Source organism: Octodon degus, unplaced genomic scaffold (genome assembly GCF_000260255.1).
Source record: "Octodon degus isolate 3935 unplaced genomic scaffold, OctDeg1.0 scaffold00022, whole genome shotgun sequence".
NCBI lineage: Eukaryota > Metazoa > Chordata > Mammalia > Rodentia > Octodontidae > Octodon > Octodon degus.
This window is the reverse complement of record NW_004524598.1, coordinates 23,502,395-23,515,655: the sequence shown is the minus strand read 5'-3', so window position 1 is coordinate 23,515,655 and position 13,261 is coordinate 23,502,395. Positions and strand designations below refer to the sequence as shown.

At 42.9% G+C, this 13,261-nt stretch overlaps 1 protein-coding gene and 1 pseudogene across 3 annotated transcripts in view; both read left to right on the top strand.

Annotated features, from left to right (window-relative positions):
- Wdr27 (WD repeat domain 27) overlaps positions 1-13,261 on the top strand; it is a 289,190-nt gene that overhangs the window by 151,569 nt on the left and 124,360 nt on the right. The gene's annotated exons all lie outside the window — the stretch shown is intronic.
- Positions 604-1,086, top strand: LOC105741777 (annotated as a pseudogene).

Sequence of the window (13,261 nt, the reverse complement as noted above, 5' to 3'; positions counted from 1 at the left end):
TTTCTTCTTCTTCTTCTTCTTCTTCTTCTTCTTCTTCTTCTTCTTCTTCTTCTTCTTCTTCTTCTTCTTCTTCTTCTTCTTCTTCTTCTGCTGCTGCTGCTGCTGCTGCTGCTGCTGCTGCTGCTGCTGCTGCTGCCGCCGCCCTTTAGGAAAGGGTCTACAGGGTATTCAGGGTTTCACTACTCCTAGTAATCCATCTGCTTACAGCCTCCCATGATCTGGGATTACAGGTGCGCACCATCATGCCCAGTCTCAATTGCAGTCTCAGCATGCCCCAGGAACAGAGCCAGCATGGCAGGCCTGGGGATCGAACCCCTGGTCCCTGCACCTACTTATAGGTGAGCTATTTGGCTGGCCCAAAGTTTGTCTCTTCAAGACTGCATGTCCATAGCAATAGTCCATTGCACAAAAATACCACACCCTTTTAAACCTTTCCCTGGCTGATGGACATTTGGGTTGCTTCCAAGATTTATCTATAACAAATTGTGCTGCTATAAACATGGGTGCACCTTTATCACTGTGGTATGATGATTTCAGTTCTTTTTGAAAAATACCTAGGAGGGGAACCTTTTGGCTGGAACTGCCGTCTTCCAGTAATTTGCCAAAATGACTAACACAAAGGGCAAGAGGAGGGGAACCCAGTATATGTTCTCCAGGCCTTTTAGAAAACGTGGGGTTGTTCCTTTGGCCACATACATGAGAATCTACAAAAAGGGTGATATTGTGGACATCAAGGGAATGGACACTGTGCAAAAAGCAATGCCTCACGCATGTTACCCTGGAAGATGCAAGAGTCTCCACGTTACGCAGCAGGCTCTTGGCACTGTTGCTAGCAAGCAAGTTAAGGGCAAGATACTTGCTAGGAGGATTAATGTGCACGTTGAGCTTATTAAACACTCGAAAAGTCATGAGAGCTTCCTGACACGTGTCAAGGAAAATGATCAGAAAAAGAAGGAAGCCAAAGAGAAAGGTACCTGGGTTCAGCTGAAGCACCAGCCTGCCCCTCCCAGAGAAGCACACTCTGTGAGGACCAGTGGGAAGGAGCCTGAGTTGTTGGAACCCATTCCCTATGAATTCATGGCATAAGCTGGGGGTGTTGATCTGCCACTCAGCACGTAGTTGGCAGCTTAAGTGTTCTAGGTCCTATGTAAAAATAAAATCATCCTGTGTTGTAAGGGTGGTTTTCTTAGTTGAACAGGTATGTGGTGCCTTCTTACCTCAGAAATATTTGCAGCAGGTTTTCACTATACGTAGTAATTATGTCTAGTCTTCACTCTTAATTGTTTTCCTTGCTGAAAGATATTGCTGAGGTATTGTGCAGGCGTATACCCAAATATTCAAATATTTATAAAATATTTATATTGGCTTGAAGATCCTGTAAATCAACGTGGGGAAAAGATGTGTCAAAATAAATGGAAGTCACTTCAGAAACAAATGTAAGTCCATTTCAGTTAAATAAATTGTTTAAAACAATAAAAAAAAAGAAATAGAAAAAAGAAAGTAAATAAAATATGCAGGAGGGAAATAGCTGGCTTAAATGGGACCTCCAGTCCTGGCTTTTTGAGGAATTTCCATACTGATTTTAAGACTTTTGTAGATAAATAGCTGCAACTAGAGACTGTCCTGGTGAATGAAATAAGTCAGACCCATATGTGCAAACATCGTTATTATCTCGCTGATGTGAGAACCTGAAAGAGTAAATAAAATCTGAAAGGTGCAGTAGAGAGTGTGATGGGGAAAGAACTTGTTCCATGGGACGAGAAAGCTAGGATGAGGAAAAGGACAGAAGAAGAAAGGGAAAATATATATTTATGTAAAAGACGAAAGATTAATACAATCTGAAGATAAACCAGAGTGTATGTATTTATGTATATATGCAAAATAATTTGGATTAATTGCACTCTCATTTTCTGTTGTTCTTTTGAGAGGAGCAGTTAATGCTTAAAAGTTTTTTCTTTTCTTTTTAATTTCTGATAACTTTTTTGTTGTTTTGTTTTTTAAAACTAGTTTTGCACATTTATAACTTTAACAACTAATTTGAAGATAACATCATGCAATGCAGCACCCAGTGTTGAATTCCTGTTACTTTGTTTAGTGAAATTCTGTATCTGATGCTTTTTTTCCCTTCTTACTATTTTATATTCTTTGGAAAGGTTGACCCTCCAAGTCAGAGCGCACTGTCCTTGTGAATTGTTGGGTGTCGTGTTGCTTGCCCCTTTCACTACACCTGTGCCAGTGTGCTGCAGCAGCTGGGTCCTCCTTCCTGCCCTCGTTTCTGCAGGCCGGGGAAGAGGCTGAGGCTGTTCTCTGGGCCAGTCCTTCTCTCACACAGTAAAGAGGAAGTGGGCTTGAGACCTTGCTCTTTCCCTTTTGGATTGTGTACTGTTAAAGTGGACATAGAGACTGTTTCTGGGACTCTGGTGCTATAAGGCACATGTTGACGGACATCACTGGCTACAGAATGCTTTTTGTGTCTGGGTCCATTTGCTCAAGGCAGGTCATCATATTTTGAGAGGCTTCTGGTGTGGGCAGACCCGTTGTCTGCTGTCCGGCCAGCTTGGGCTGTCGGTGCTCACCTGCCCCATCAAGCTCATTACTGACAAGCAGCCCCTCACTTCAGTCCCTCATCTTCATCCTTTAGCTCTTTATCGTTTGGACTCAATTGTTTTGCTTACTAATTTCATTTAATTAAAAATTTTGTTTTTGTATTGACAGTATCTTTTTTTCTGGATTTGGTTTTACTTTTTATTTTTTGCTTTTTCTTTCAAGCACAGGATTTGCTTTAGTGTAGTCATTCTAGACCCTAAAGTTTTTCTCCAGGATTTTTGCTGCTGAAATTGCAGAACTTTTAATGTGTGTTATCATAATTTCTGAGTTTTGGGCAAGTGTGATGCTGAGTGGACAGCAGGCACCCTGGGAGGCCAGGCGCTTCTCGCCCTGTGCCAGGCTGGCGGAGCGCTGAGGTAGCTGATGCCCACGCCCTATAACTACTATTTCTAGTTATGACTTTAAAGTTCTCCTGACACACATTCGCATAATGGTCATGCTTGTTGCAGGGAGGTGGCACGTCTCAGTTCTCCCGTGTTTCCACCTGCCCTGCTCGGCGGGGGGGCGCCCTGCAGCTCTGGTTTCATTCCCGTTTGCACAAGCTCTGTTTCCATCATGGTTGCCTCGCTTGAATTCTCTTTTGTCATCTCCCTTCCCTCCCATCCCTTCATTGCTTATTCCTCCATCTATTTGGAAAGTACTTTCTATTGACCTAATGTATACATATACACATACACATACACATACGTATACACCTATGGATACACATACATATACATATGCTGGGGTGTCATCTGTAGGAGTCGTTATATAGATCAAAAGACAAAAGTAGCATCCTCATCTTATCAGATCTTTTAAATCTCTTATATTCTTCCTCAAATCATCTTTTCCCAAACTTAATTTTTTTAAAAATGTATTTAGTACAGGGTCTGATGGGAGATTTCGGATAATGATTCTTCCTGGAGTAAAGTTTCACCTAAAAATATTCGGCTTTGCCTTCAAGTTGGGCCAGAGCAGGTCTCTTCCAGGTGAACCTCCTGGCTCAGTAGGGGACATAAGGTTGCCTGTAGTTTTTCTGACATGAACTCTGGGGTTTCTTTGGTGTTTAGGGGGTATTTCTGCCTGTGTCAAGCATGAGAGAAGCCCATTTGACCATGTGCTGAATGTGCCCGGCCAGAGGGTTCTGGGCAGGCTCGAGTCCAGTAGGGCCTGCGTCTGCCTCAGAGGTGCCCGCACACTGCCTGCAGCCAGAGCTCAGCCTCCTTTTCTGCTTCTCTGCATGCAGCACAGGCCCGGCCCCGGCCCCACAGGCTTGGGTCCTAGTGCATTTGCCTCTCCGTGCATGCACTGGCCGGGCCCTCACCTGCTCTCCTGTCGCACAGCAGAAGCACACTGGTGAGTGCAGGACCAGGAGATCAGGTGAGGAGGCAGGTGGACACCACTGGTGTGCCTAGGAGGGAGCCAGGCTTGCAGGACACACAGAGCCATTCCAGCAGCACTTCGGGGGCAGCCCTCAGATGCGGGAGCAGGGCATGACTTGCTGGTACAGGTCTGGTTCCTGTGATCTATGCTGGACAAGGGGACACAGAGCCTGGGTTCTTAGCTGGGGACTCAGCGCCTGATCCTATCACCCTCCAGGACCACCTGATGGGGACCCCTACAGAGACAAAGAAGGGGTCTCTAGCCATTGCAGCGTGGACCAGTCTGTATGCCAGCATGCTGTGGTCTCGCTGTTGGGGTGAGCTTTGCCCTGAGCACAGCACCCCAAATCTTCCCAAGGCCCATTCTATGTGAGTCCTCCCCTATGCCCTGTGTGGATTCAGAAATCACAAAATCAAGTCAAGCTGCGAACAGGGAAGCTATATCTTCTTATCTTCATGATTTGGACTCTGGTTTGAGCTCATTACTTAGACAATGCTAAGAGGAAATAATTTCTGCCACTGTGCCTACTCGGTTTCATGCCTTTTGGAAGTAGGGCTTACCTTTTGGAGTATGGTGGTACAACTTTTGCCCAGAATATACTACTTTCTAAAACAATACTTAAGACTTTAAGCTGAACATAGGTCAGCTGGAGGCATAGCATGTGAGACAAACAGCTGGGAGGAGGAAATAGGTGTGTTCTGGCCTGGCGATGCCTGAGGGCCAAGTGCTGGGGGAGACCTGGCTGCTGAGGACCACAGCCACTGTGGCCTGTGGTCGTAACTCCCAGACTCCATGTTACGTTGGGCTGTTTTTCACTTTTGGTACCAACTGCACTTCCTCTGCCTTTGAATCTAGTGATTCTGTGCCTGGGAGTACTTAGAACTGCGGGGAAACTGCAGAACTCTGAGCTCCACCTTTTGGCTTGGCCTGCGCTTGGCAGGCTGAGAGGATGAGGCCTCCTGGCAGGTGAAGAGCAGTTGCCTCCTCAGGCTGCCTACTTTCCAAGTCTGCTGTATGCTCCTTAGTGGACCCTGCTGTCTCCACTCGGGGCCAAGACCCCTTCTAGCTCCTGTGGGCCCCGGTTTCACTCACTGTTGGACATTTCTACAGGGAAGTTCCACGTTCTGACCCCGATACAGTGGTTTAGTCCAGGGCCTCCCGCCTTGCCCTCCTCTTGGCGGTCTGATCACTGGTTACTTCATCTACTTTGAGCCTGAGTCTGGAGTACTCCTGGTGTGGTCTCCATCACCACCAGGCTGGCGGGTCCCAGCACACTTCGGGGGCCAGGCATGGGCATGGCTTTATTTGTAGCCAAATACAAGATGATATGAGTTGCTTTGAACATTTCCTCGTACTAGGAGTGTACAGTGTACAGTATTAAATGCTACAATCTTCAGAAGTCTTCACAGTCCGGAGGGGGGAAGACCCACCTCAGTTATCAAGGTAACACACGGACCAGGGTAACAATCCCCTTAGATGTAGTGACCAGAACTGAACTCCAAATCAAAGTTTCTAAAACGTTTGTTTCTATCCCCTGAAAGGCAAGCTGAGTTACCTATTTTCATTTATGTGACATTAATATTACTTTCATTTTAGATATTTAAGTATGTTTTTATATGAACTCTTCCAGCCCAGGCTTTTCCTGACCACTCCCTCCTGCCACATCATAAAAGTTAATTTCATTCCTGAGGAATCTACACTGCTTTCCTTTTGGAAAATATTCTGCAGATTTTAGCAAAGTCAATGGACAAACTATAAATTTCATGTCACCCAGACCGCAGGAATAGTAATCTGCCATCATCACATTACCTATCCTAGCATCCAAGTACCTTCTGTAACAGCTGAAAACCACACTGCATGAGGTATTGATCTGCTACTGTGATGTGGGCTGGACCAGGCCCAGTGAGAAATGAAGACAACGAAACATAATCAGAGGACTGGCTCTGAGCTTTGTGGTTGCCTCCGAATTGTTTTAACAGGAAGGCCAGGAGCTGAGCTAAGGAACCGGCAGGATGTTATTCTTTGTACTGTAAACCTTCCAGACCTGTTAAGCTCTAACGCTGCTTCTACTGTTGAGCACAGTAGAAAAGATTTTCACTTTGAGTCCTTAATGGGTCCTGTGTCAGGATTCCGTCGTAGGCTGCCTTTGCACAGTCATCCAGGGGAAAGGCCTCATGCTATGGAGGTAATGCTCGGGCACTGCGGACGAGCTGCGTGGGCTGGAAAGTCACGCTGTGTAAAAGGTACTCGGAGAACAACTTCTCTCATTTCGATGTTGTCTCAAATTTGTGCTAATGCTCCGAGTTCTTTCCAGATCGCATAAATCTTTCATCTTTTACTAAAATATGTGCTAATTTTGATCTGAGGTTATTTATTGAATTGTAGAGCAAAAATGTCCATCTACCTGCAGATTTCTAGAAAGTGTTCTTTTGTATTCCGTTTATTTTTAAAACAAAAAATCATTAGAAGCCAAGTGAGCTTTGTTTAACCCTTAGGCTGAACTATAATCTAGGATGATCGTTTATGTAGATGGACAAAGTGCAGCCAGGCCTTTTTCCCAACAGGTCACATCTGTTGGCGGGGCAGAGGCTGCGGGTGCAGCTGTCGCTTGATGCGAGACGCAGGAAGCTCTCGTGAGCCGTGTGCACCTTGCGACTCCAGGCTTGAGAGAGATCCGGAATGCTAATATGTTCATATTTCCTAACAAAGTATCAAACAAACAAACAAACAGCCCTCCCCCCTAAACCCCCCCACCCCAACTCCTTCTCAAATTTTTTTGAGGTCTGCTAGTTAGCTCAGTTGTTTAAGCGCCTGCTCATGCAAATGCAGCCAGGCTCAGGATACTGCAGTTTGAGCCCCACCTCCCACCTCCACCTGCCTTAGCAGACCCACCCTTAAGGCAAGCTGAGCCAGCAAAAAAAGCCCTCCTAACTAAGTATGCTGCTTCAATATTTTGACTTAATTGTATTTCATATTAATTTAGTGTTTTAAAGAATTGTCTTTTTGTCAGTAAGGAAAGATACATAATACTGCCGAATCAAGGGTAGGACTCTGATCACAGTACGATGTGATCTGCTGACAAAGCGCAGCCAGACTTTGCGCTCCCCAAGCTTCTGTGGTAGAAGAGCTGGGGAGGAACAGCGAGTCAGCCCTGCGCTTCTGCAGCTCCCAAGTTTCGGCACTTGTAAATAAAGCTGCTCCAGGCATCTGTGTGCAGTGCTCTGTGCGGATTGAGCACTCAAGGCTGCGACGTGAACTCAGAGCTGCCCTTTTTGGACTAGAGGCTGTCTTGGTGGTGTGAGTAGCCCCTAAGTTGAGCCACAGCAGCAGGGATGCTTTGCATTTTCACCACAGTGAGTGAGCTCTTGGGCTTTAAGTCCCGCAGCATTTGGAGGTGTCGGTGTCCGGGCTTTGGCCTTCTTAGGAGGGGCATGAGGATGCCTGGGTGTGGCTTTAACTTGCACTTCCCTGGTGCCACATGCTGTGAAGCATTTCTCATAAGCCTATTTGCAATCTGCACATCTTCTAGTATGGTCTTTGGTCCATTTTATAAATGAGTTGTGTTTCCTTATGTAAATTTTAAGAGTTCTTTGTACATCTTAAACAAAAGTCACTAATCAGATACATTTCCCACCAATATGCTATCCCGTCATGTGGTCTGTCTTTTCTTTCTCTTAACAGTGCCTTTGACACAGAGAAACTTTGATCTTAATCAAAGCTAGCCTTTACATTTTTTGTTTCATGGATCATATCTTACTCTTGTATCTAAAATGGCATTAGCAAAACCAAGCTATCTAGGTTTTCTTCTGGTTCTATCTTTTAATATGATTTATTTCTTTTATTAGTACATGTTTGTCCTACATGTTGATCCCACTCATCATAGGGCATTTGTACCTGAACGTAATGGGTCTTAATTCGTCTTTTCTCATTCCTGTGCCCTCCCTCCAACTCTCCTTTCCTTTTCCATGTATACGAGCTCTGCTTCCATCCCCCCTTACGTTCTCTTTCGTTTGCTTTTCTAATCCTTCCATTCTCCATTCCTCTGCCCTGTTCCTCTTCTACTCAAACATGTTCCCATATTTATCCTCCACAATGCTTCTTACTTACTCTTGGGGTTTCTTACACAAGAGAAATGATGGAATATTTAAATTTGAGAGCCTGATTTATTTCATGGAAGACAGTGGTCTTTGGATGTATCCATTTTCCTACAAATGATTCAAGTTTATCTTTCTTTGTGGGAAAGCAGTACTTCATTATACATAAACATGTTTTCTTTATGCATGCATCTTTTGATGGACATACGGGCTGTTTCCAAGCTTTAGCCTTTATGTGCTGCTATAAATGGGTATGCATATATCACTGGGGTGTATTAGTTTTCACTGCCTTGGAAAGATACCTAAAGGGAGAATAACTTGGTCAAATGGAATCTTCAAGTTTATTTATTTTTTTTTAGGACTCTCCATACTGATTTCCATAGTGGTTGTACCAATTTAAACCCTCACCAGAAGGTTCATTCCCCCCACAGCATTTGTTATTGGTTGACTTCTTGATGACAGCCATTCTTTCTAGAGTGAGAAAGAATCTCAGTGTAGTTTTAATTAGCATCTCTTGAATGACCAATGATGCTGAGCATTTAAAAGATACTTATTTTCTATTTGTATTTCTGCCCTGAGAACTATGTGTTCATTTTAGATACTCTCTTTTGGATTGGATCATTAAATTTGGGGGTGTCTGATTTTTTAAAAATTCTTTCTGTATTTTAGATGTTAGTCCTTTGCCTGAAGAGTAACTGGTAGAACTTTTTACTCATTTTGTGGGTTGTCTCTTCACTGAGTTGATGTTTTGTCTGTGTAGAAGCTTCTTAACTTGAAGTGATCCCAGTTCTTGATTCTTTGTAGTATTTCCTGTCTGATTGGGGTTTTGTTCATAAAGTTTTTGCTTACATCTATATGATATCTTCTGGAGTTTTATCTATTTTGTCTTTCAGCAGAGTAAGAATTTCTGTTTTTGTACTTAGTTCTTTGACCCATTCAGTTTTAGGTTAGTTCATGGTAAGAGAGATGGGTTTAGGCTCAGTTTTTGAGTGAAAAGCCAGTTTTCTCAGCACCATTTATTGCCTTCCAGTGAAGGTATTTGGCCCCCTTTGCAAATATAAGGTAGCCGAATGCTTGGAATTGTTTCTACATCTTCTATTCTGTTTTATTGATTCTTCGGATTTTTTCCAGTATCATACTGCTTTTATCATGGTAGCTTTGTAGTCGAACTTGAAGTCTAGGATTTTAGTTCCTGCTGCCTTGCACTTGTTGCTCTGAATTGTTATTATAGATCTCTTCTTGTTTCATATAATTTTTGGATGACTTTCTCCAGTTTTATAAGGAATATAATTGGCATTCTGATTGGGATTTCATTAAATCTATACAACAGTTTTGGAAATATGGCTTTTTTTGACTGTATTGGTCCTGCCTATCCAAAAACATAGGACATCTTTCCATTCTCTGGTATTTTCTACATCCACTTTTTGAGAATATTATAGTTTTAATGATAGAGGTCTTTCACTTGGTTAGTTTAATTCATGCATTTTTTTTCTTGGTACAACTATGAAGGATATTTTTCTCTTAATTTTGATGTGAGTTTGTTATTGTTTAACAGGAATGCTATGGATTTTTGAGTATTAGATGTATCCTGCTACACTGCAAAATTAAGAGTCTTTGGTGGGGATTTTTGGGTCTTCTGTGTCTATCATGACCATCTACATGGGTCATCTGTGCCTAATAGACCTACCCAATTTTGGGGGTCTCATGTCATCAACAAGTAATGATAATTTGACTTTTTTCTTCCTTATCCTTATCCTTTTTATTTTTTCTTATCTTATTGTTCTAGCTAATGTTTTAAGAACTATATTAAACAGAAATGGCGATAGTGGACATGCTGTGTCATAATTTTAGAGCCATTTAGTATGTTTGTCTTTTTTTTTTTTTTTGGTCATAGATAGCTTTTGTCTATGATTGAGATAAAGACCTTTAATTTTTATTTTCTTAATTTTTTAATCATGAATGTTTGTTTTGATTTTGTAAAATGCTTTTTTTTGTATCTACCATATGAGAGGATTATATGGTTTTTTTCTTTGCTTCTGTGTATGTGGTGTATTACATTTACTGATTTTCACGTATTGAATCATCCCTGCTTCTCTGCTTGTTCATGATGTATGATCTTTTTCATAATTTCCTGCTTTTTTAATGTATTTGGTATAGGGTTTCACTGCACAGCTTGGACTTGTAGTGATCCTTCTGTTTTTAGCCTCCCCCGCACTGGGCTTATAGGCATGCATCACTGTGCCTGGACTCAGTCTATCTCCAGACCTGCTACAGTGGTCAGCTCTGTCCCCCTGTCTCTTGCTGTCAATCTGTCTGGCTGTGTGCTTGTTGTGGGGATGCCCTGGCATGTGCAACCAGAACCTGGAAGTCTTTGAAGGCTCTGAAAGTCTCAGTCACCATGTTGTGGTTTGTGTGTAGCTGTCCTCCCAAAGCCTCATCTAAGTGATGGGGTGGACTCGGCTGCCAGAGCATGGCTTAAGGGGCATGGCCAGAGGACCAGGGTGGGGCCCAAGGGGTGGAGCCAGAAAGAAAACTACTTAGTTAATATTAATAAAACCTTGTTTTCTGAGTTTAGAAAACACGCCTGTTGTTCCTGGTTCAAGAATTAATAGTCCTAGCCCAGGCCCGGTGACTGGGTGGGAGAGCTTCTGGCTGCCCTGCACCGGTGGGACCTACTGGTCCCAGCCCAGGCACAGCGTAGGTGAGACCCTCTTCCACCCCCATGGGACGCCCCCCACCACTCCACAGCACCTCCCCCACCCCGCCCACTGAGTAGGAATTTCTGCCGTGTTTTGGGAACGCCCAGAGCCAGTCCTAGCCCAGGCCTGGTGAATGTGTGGGAGAGCTTCTAGATACCCTGTGCTGGCATGACCTACTGGTTCCAGCCCAGGTGCAGCATGGGTGACACCCTCTTTCACCCTCTTGGGATGCCCCCATCACTCCGTAGTACTCCCCCAATCCCGCTCACAGAGTAGGAATTTCTGTCGTGTTCTGGAACCCCCAGATCCAGTCCTAGTCCAGGCCCAGTGAGTGTGTGGGAGAGCTGCCTCTACCCACTACTCCACCGTGTCCCCTCCAGACTCAGCTCAGGCCTGGCATACAGGCTTGGGGTGAAACCCTTCAGCTGCAATCTCTGCAGAGAGTGTAGGGGATAGAACCACCCAGCTAGTCCAGGAGAAGAATATTTTGCCAGAGGGGCACAACAGGTTCACCCCCAAGGGCAGCCACAGGAAGGAACTGAGCACAGCAGCCAGACCCAAGCCAGGCACAGCTGGATAAATCCAAACTTTATAGATCTACATCTGAACTTCAGTAGGTGCTAAGGCTATAACTGCAACAAAGATCTACAACAAAGGTCAGAAGACAGTGCTACACAAAATGACAATGAGAAGGAGCAGAATGCAATCTCAGAACCCAAGCCCACCCATAACAAGTGCAGAGGACACTAACACAGAACAAATTGGGAATCACACAGCTGAAAGCAATGAATCAACAGCTTCTGAAATAAAGAAACAGCTGCAGAAAGGTATAGAGGAACTCAGATTGGAAATGAAAAAAGAAATCCCTAAATTAATAACATCTGCAGTAAAGAATCAAATGCAGAAACATATGGAGGAAACCCAATGCCCACCCAGAACAAGTGCAGAGGACACTAGCTCAGCTCAAATGTATGAATTAATAGTGTCGATAGTAAATAAGCAACAGCAGAAAGTTATAGAGGAACTCAGAGTGCAATTCTTTTCTATTAGCTCAGCTCAAATATACAAATTAATACTGTCAATAGTAAATAAGCAACAGCAGAAAGTTATAGAGGAGCTCAGAGCGGAATTATTTTCTGAAATAAAAAAAGAATTCCCAGAACTCATAGCATCTGAAGTAAAGAATCAACTGCAGAAACATAGGGAGGAAACCCAATCTAAAAAATCACTGCAGTAAAAGAATTTATAAGTGCTTCTAAAGAAGACATTGATTAAAAAAAATAGAGGAGATTAGAAAAATGATGGATTCCTTGAATGAGCAATACAGGAAAGAAATAGATCGTATGAAGCAGAGTCAAAGAGATATAGAGGAAATTAAAATCTCAATCACAAGCTTGCAAAACCGTTTAAGTGAAAGTAAAGACAGAGTTTCAGATCTTGAAGATTCTGGTGCAGCTAATGAGAAGGTAAGAAAGGATCTCTTAAAAACAACAAGGATGCAGGAAAAAATAATCCATCACCTGCAAGATGATGCAAAGATGAACAATGTGAGACTAATAGGCATCAGTGAGAAAGAAGGAGTCAATACAAATGACATTAAAATATATGGGCAGAAGTAATAGCAGAAAACTTCATAAATATGAGGAAACAATCTGATACTCAGGTAACTGAAGCATACACAATGCCAAATAACCTCAACCCAATTAAAAACACACTGAGACATATAATAGTCAAGATCCCAGAAATTCAGCACAAAAATAAAATACTGAAAGCTGCTAGAGAAAAGAAGCAGATCACATTCAAAGGAAAACCCATCAGAATTCCTGCTGAATTCTCTTCACAAACCATGCAGGCAAGAAGAGCATGGAGTAGAGTACTTCAGGTCCTCTATGAAAACAAATTCCAGCCCAGACTAGTATACCCTGCCAAACTCTCTTTCAAGTTTGATGGAGAAGTGAAATACTTTTGTGAAAAAGAACAGCTAAAGAATTTCATGATGATAAAGTCAACCCTACACAGGTTAGGGACCTGAAAGATGTTCTAGAGAGGGACCAAAATGAACAGAACTCCACGAATGAGATCAGAAGCAACCAACTAAATAGGGTGAGCAATTAAACACAGGAGAAAAAGGAGTAAACAACAATAGGTAAATAACATGTCAATCATAAGTCAATACATCTCAATTCTAACCATCAATGTAAATGGAGTCAATTCACCAATTAAGGGAAATAGACTGGCACAGTGGATTAGGAAACAAAATCCAACAATATGCTCTATACAAGAAACACATTTAACTCATAAAGACATTGATAGGATGAAGTCAAAGGATGGGACAAAATGCTACATGACCCAGCACCTCAGAAAAAAGCAGGGGTAACAATTCTATTCTCAGGCAGTCTTAACTTCAAACCAACAATGATCAAGTGAAATAAAGAAGGCCACTATATACTGGTTAGGGGAAAAATTCAAGAGGAAGAGGTAACACTCATAAATATGTAT